We start from the raw sequence: 7,028 nt of genomic DNA on the forward strand, positions 1-7,028 counted from the left end.
TATATATGAAGCTTGTTCATTTTACTTTCCCTATACACATACACACACACACACACACACACACAAATTTGAGCAAACTGCCCTTTTTACAGAGAGCAGCTGATGTAATTCGTTTTTTAAAATGGCCTGGGTTGATGGGAATGTTGTGGTATTTAAGAGATTAGTAAGTTATACTCTATGAAGAAAAAAGCATATCTAAGAAAGTATCTTAACTTTTTATCAAAAGGAAATTTATCTAGCATATTCTATTGATAAAAATGTTAGATGGTAACCTGAGTCCTTTATATTTATTGATGTTGGAAATTCTTTGCCTAAGGCAGGATTTAAAAATAACTCAAAAGCTATTTTAATGTAGTCAAAGGTTTTTATTTTTAAAAAAGTCATTTCTTGCCTTCCTCTGGACTTCAATTCACAATGATCTTCTTTTAACCTGGAGTCAGTCCTGCATAATGCAGAAAGTGAATATGCCCTTTAAAGACACTCCAAACCTGAGGTTCTTTGATTTTAAAATATAAATGTAGTGTTATTTAGTGTCAGAGCTGCTTGTTTTCTTCTACTCACCCTATCTTACGAAGGATACCAATTTAATCCTTACACAAAACAGCTCCACAAAAGTCTGGTTCAAATTCTAGCTCTTGGAAAGGAGCCTTACTACTTCGCTGACTCTGAATCACCTCAGCTTTGCTGTTCATCTCATCTGGCTCTTGTGTTTTAAACTCTGAGTCAGGGTTTGTGACAATTGTAGTCTCCTGTCTGAATTTCTCAACCACCAACTGCATCGCCTAGATTCTATGTCTTCTAATTCCTCATGCATGCTAAAATCACCCACCAACTCAGACTACAATGAAATCACTATTTCATTAGGACATTTATTTTGCCTTCATTTAGGAACTCACAGTCACACTAACAGTTCACATGTCCAATTTGCCTTTTTTTTTTCTTTTTCAAGTTAGTATTTAAATTCCATTTAGTTAACATACAGTGTAAGATGGGTTTCAGGAGTAGAATGTAGTGACTCATCACTTACATACAACAGCCGGTGTTCATCACAGCAAGTGTCCTCCTTAATCCCCATCACCTATTAGCCCACCCCCGACCAACCTCCCCTCCAGCAAACCTCAGTTTGTTCTCTCTAGCTAAGAGTCTGTTTTATGGTTTGCCTCTCTCTCTCTCTTTCTTTCCCCTATGTTCATCTGTTTTGTTTCTTAAATTCCACATATGAGTGAAATCATATGGTGTTTGTCTTTCTCTGACTTATTTCACTTAGCATAATATGCTCTAGCTCCATCCACGATGTTGTAAATGGCAAGATTTCTTTCTTTTTTATAAATTTGCTTCTTTCTTCATTTTAATTCCTTCTGTCTTCCTCTTCTGCCCGTGGACCGTGACTAGATTGAACTTGGGTTTTACTTTGATCTTGGTTTATGATACTCATGTTCTACCAATTCTTTTCCTTCAGTCTCATCTACTGTTTCACTCTGCTAATTAATATGTTATCAGTATGTTTTATGTCATTTTTGTAGGGCTGACCTGATTCTTACAAATGTAAAGTGACATAAAAATTCTCATCTTTTAATACATGATGCACGTATTCCCCACCCCTATGTTTTCCTTCCAGGTGGAGAGTGCTCCATTCATGGCATCTATTTCAGGGAAGGAACAGCTTTTCTGATTAGTGAATTTGGGAGAATTCAGCATGCAACAATCAGATTCTTTTTCCTGTTCCACTCCTTATTTGGAAGGAGGGGTATCTAACTTTCTCCAGCAAGGACTTTCTTTAGGCTACTGTAATTCTTTTGGGGAAGGTAGGGCCGTTTCCATTGTCTACACTTGACTGTGACTAGCTATTTGATGAGATATTCACATCTTTCCCATTCAGTTGTTATATAAATCCCAGTCCTCCATTTGCTTCATGTAAAGGTTTCTCATCTCACCAATAAAATAAGTTTTTTAAAACAGTGGCCATGTTTTCTCTTCCCCCTCTATGCCCTCAGTATACTTGCACAGAAAATCTTTCATAAATAAAAACACTCTGATAAACATCTTGTGAAAGGGTTATATCCTCTTCAATTTGCAAATAAGGTTCTAAGAGTGTACGTGGTTAAGTGAATTACCTGAGATACCATACCAGATAGGAAGCCTCCAGAGCCTACTGTATCCCATCATGACAAGGAATCCTTCTGCTAACCTGGGTCTACGTCAGCTTCCTGCACTTAATTAGTCAAGTCACTCTGGGCAAGAGTTGAATTTACTTGCTATTTTTTCCTCTTCTGTAAATAACGGACAAAACCTGCCCTGTAGAAGTTTTAAAGTTGCATATAATTAAGAAAATACATATATGCACATTGTACATGTGATCAATGACATTTAAAAGACCAACCAGAATCCTTTAAAAATGTACCTACCTTTAAGAAATTGTCTTGGAGTGAATAATGTTAGTTCTTTAATAGGATAAAGTTTAAAGTCATGAGTGAGTTTGCCATGAAAATCAGTCATTATAACAGAAGTTCCTAACTTATGGGTCCACTGATGCAATTCAGCAGGGTCCATAAAATGGGATGGGGATAATATGATATCTTTAGTGTTTCTTAACTTGGAACTTAAATTTAGCATTTCCTTCAGTTATGAAAGTAGGCAACAAACCACAGTAGTATCAACAGTAACTGTAATTTTTTTCCCATATAGTCAGTGACATTTTCATATTTTTTTACTGTAGCTCTTTAAATTTTTTGAAAGTTTGACAATTTGTTTTAGTACTTACCTTTTATTTTTTATTTTAATTTTAATTTTTTTATTTTTATTTTTTTTTAGAGAGAGAGCAAGCAGGGAGGGGCAGAGGGAGAGAGAGAATCTTAAACAGTCTCCATGCCCAGTATGCAGAGCCCATCATGAGGCTTGATCTCATGACCCTGAGATCATGACCTGAGCCAAAATCAAGAGTTAGATGCTTAACAGACTGAACCACCCAAGGCCTCATCTTCTGATTTTTCTAAACCTTGGTTTCCATCAGAAAATAGCACCCAAGACAAGGGCTTGCTGTGCAGTTTTGTTTTGGGAAGTGATCTCAGAGAACAAGGTGAGGGGCTGGAGAGAGAGAAATGAGAAATGAAGGGAAGAGTGCACACAGCTGTGGGCAGTGATGCCCAATTCCATTGGCATGTTCTGACATAGAGTTAATAGCACTCAGCCTGTTGGTCAAGGAGCAGATTCCTGGTGTGTTAACCATTAACCCCTGAACACTTCCAGGTTTTCTGGGAGAGGGTCCTATGACTTTGTCAGGAGTCCCAATCTATTGAGAGTTTAGCTAAACTACTCCATAACATTGCTGTGTTGGCATCCATTTTATGTGGCCAAGAGGCCTCAGGGACTTTGAATTGACACTAGCCTCTCCCATATGCCCTTGATAACATGTCCTAGATAACAGGTGGCAGAATCACAAGTAATTATAAGTTCCTGATGCGACTTCCCCAGCACACTTGGTAATAAATAGTCTCTCGTGCCTCCCAACTCCCTCCCCTTGTGTGCCCCTTCAATAAGGCCCCCACTGAGCTTACAAAACCACTCTTTTTGGTTTGAATTACCAATCTTCCCTTAGCCTGGGAACCCCAGAGCACTCAACCCTACCAAAGGCATGTGCCCCAGGTCCTGCTGCTACCTGTCTGCACCTTGCCTTGACCTCTCTTTGCGGCTCCTTGAGGCATGACGTGTACCTCCTTCAGGACCTGTGAGTAATAAGCTTCTCTACTTAACTCCCTTGCAATCTGTTGTTGAACCTTGACTCACTATCAACACCCTAAGGCTATACTTAACAAATGTTAGTTTAACAAAAGTCACAATACGGCCATAGACCTCAGAGAAACAGAAAGAAAAAATAGTTACAAAGCTGAGGAAAGGCCCCATCTGGTTACAGCTGCATGAAACGACCACTGCTGTCCCCACAATGGCTAGAGTAAAATACAGGCTCGGAGGTTGTCGGACAGAGCAAAAGAGATGGCTCACGTAACTTTAGACTTAGGATTTTATATAATACATTGACTTCCTTCTTTTTTACTTACAGGATCAGATTCTTGTTTTAAGAACAAGATTCCTAATTTTTGTGACTGGTATTATCTTTCTCAGAATTTACTTTCATATTCTGGAATAAGCTTAGATTTCTTCTACTTGTTTTGTCAGCCCCGAGTCACAGTTATTATAGATAAGACATGCATTAAGCATTCTTATTTTTTCCTACATATTTTCCTTGTCCCCTCCCACTTCTTTTATTTTTTTTAAAGATTTTATTTATTTATTTGACAGAGCGAGACACAGCGAGAGAAGGAATACAAGCAGGGGGAGTGGGAGAGGGAGAAGCAGGCCTCCCGCGGGGCAGGGAGCCCAATGTGGGGCTGGATCCCAGGACCCTAGGATCATGACCTGAGCCGGAGGCAGACGCTTAACGACTGAGCCACCCAGGCGCCCCTCCCACTTCTTTTAGATGTATTATTTCTACATTGTTATTGTGTGTGATGTATGTATTCCATTCTTTCATCCTTATCCCATCATGGTTTTAGAACCAAGAATCCTTAATTAAATATATTAAATGTTCAGTGCCATTTCTTTTGCTAAATTTCCACAATTTCACTTGAATGGTTGGAGGTATTCCCTTGTCTTTCCTTAGAAGGGCTCATGTTAACAATGTCCCCTGTGTTATTGCATGTTCAAATGATTTGTCTGTCGTTATTGCATGTAAATAACAAACTGCCTGGATATAAATTTCTTCATTCTCATGAGAATGTTGTAGATGTCACTCCACTAATTTTGGTCATTAAATGTTATTGGATCCTCTTTTGCTTCATAACAAATCACTGCAAAATCTCAGTGGCATGCCACATTTAAATTATCATTTTTTAAGCTTTTGTTGATCAACTGATAGTCCACCGATCTACTCTGAGCTCAGCCAGGCAGCTCTGATGATTTTGGTTGAAGTAATTTTCATACCTAAGGGCTGGTTCAGGTCACCTGATCTAGGCTGGGCTTGGATAGGGTAGCTCTATTCCACATGTCTCTATCTTCCCAGGAGTGTCCTTCCATCCCAGGGGAGACTAGGCTTTAGCCAAGCATATCCTTCTCATGGTGATGGTGCAAGTGCGTGAACAAGTAAGCGCCATCATAGGAACACTGTCAAAACTTTTAATCACATCACACCAGTAACATTCCTTTGGTGAAAGTAAGACATGTGGCTTACCCAAATTCAACTGTTGAGGACATATATTCTACTATTTTATCTTTAGAAATTGCAAAATAATATGACAAAGAATCTGGATACAGGGATAGACGAAGAATTGGACCAATACTGAACTCTACCTCAATGCAGTAAGTAAGTTCTACTATGGCATGATTTAATTTTTCTAATGAAATAGTTTGATCATATATTTGGCTGCCCAAAGTATTATTATTATTTTTTTGTCTTTAAAATCCAAAGTTATACTAAAATATGTCAGCAGTTTTTCCTGGAGTACTATCTTTTCATATGAAATTCATCTCATTTGATTTCAGGAAAATATTCTTGAATTTGTCAAAGTAAAAATTACATTGGACAAAGTGAAATAGACAAGAGGGACTTTCTTCAAGGCTACTGCCATAGGGAAGAAAGACCAGAACTCAATCTGAGCTCCACTCAGCTGAAAGTAAGCACTGGAGTGTTATTTAAGAGCTGGCATGGGGTGGAAGGATGGAAAAACACCTGTATTTGTTAGGTGGCTTTACTCAAAGGAAAAGTAAACTTTCTCCAATCTTCCTGACAGCAGGTAGTTTTACAGCTTGGAGCAAGGTGCTTGAGGAACTTAAGCTCCTCCCCTCCCAACAAAACTGGGAAATAGGGTGCTATCTTCCTTGATGATTACATCTTAAAGGGGTGACTCCCAGGTCATTGAGAAAAGCATTCCTGGCTTATAAAACCATCAAGAAGATGTTTTAAAGATTTACATCTCAAAAGGGCAGAGAAAGAATTTACAATTACACGTTTTCTAAAGTAAATGCTCTAGGTCAGGGGCCTAGAGTCAGGAAGAAGCCTGTTTAAAGTTTAGTCAAACTGAGGAAACGTTAAGGCCTTTTTGCTCAAATTGCATTTTTAAATATTTGTTCTGTTCTAGTTATTTTAATTCTCTCTGGCTTAGATCTCCTTCTTCCTGTATGCTGAGTCATTGAGTTCATTGGGGTTTAAAGGAATAGCTTTTCCTGCATTTAAGAAGAGGTTCTGTGGTTGTAAAACATATTTTGTCAACCACGAAGGCAAGTTAATCAGATTTTTTCTCATTTACTTTTATAATACAATACTGTGATAACTTTAAGAGAAAGGCAGATATTTTTAAAGTAGCATTTTGAGTCAAGACTAGCTGCATAAGAATAGAGCCCTATAATTGGATTTTGGGTAAATTTTTTCAATCTGATTGTGTACATCTTGCAGCATGAAGGAAGCTCTAAAGAGAGTGACAAGGGTCCAGGTTCTCCTAAAAATACTCTTGAGGTAAGCCATCAAGAGTGATGTTTGTAGTGGGACGTACTAATTTTACCTCATATTGTGACTGCTAATTCAAAAAGTAAGTTATCACTGAAGCACCATCCATCATCTAAATTGTAAAGTAACACACATGAAAATATTTCAGGCTGGAAGCCAAACTTTCTGTGTATTAGTACATGTTATGTGTAAGAATAAGATGTGTGGGTATGCATGTGTATTAATTCTCAAGCATCTATTCACAGGAAATTCAGAACTGAGATCACAAAAATTGCCAGAAAGAGGTAAATGCGTGATTTTCCATTCAGAACAGTCTACCAAAAGGAACTGGTTTGGGAAGAACTTTTGATGTCTCCCATGTGATATTCAAAGGTAAACAACCCTTACATTAGGAAATAAGTTAAGTCTGGATAATTGTGGTTTGACGTGACCTATACTGTCAGTCATAGTTCTATTGCAATTCTCTTCTCAGATTATAAATGAGGGGATGAAGAGTGGTCATATTATTGACATTAGCAGTTCAACCACTCAA

Source organism: Leptonychotes weddellii, chromosome 3 (genome assembly GCF_054177405.1).
Source record: "Leptonychotes weddellii isolate Sample4059 chromosome 3, ASM5417740v2, whole genome shotgun sequence".
NCBI lineage: Eukaryota > Metazoa > Chordata > Mammalia > Carnivora > Phocidae > Leptonychotes > Leptonychotes weddellii.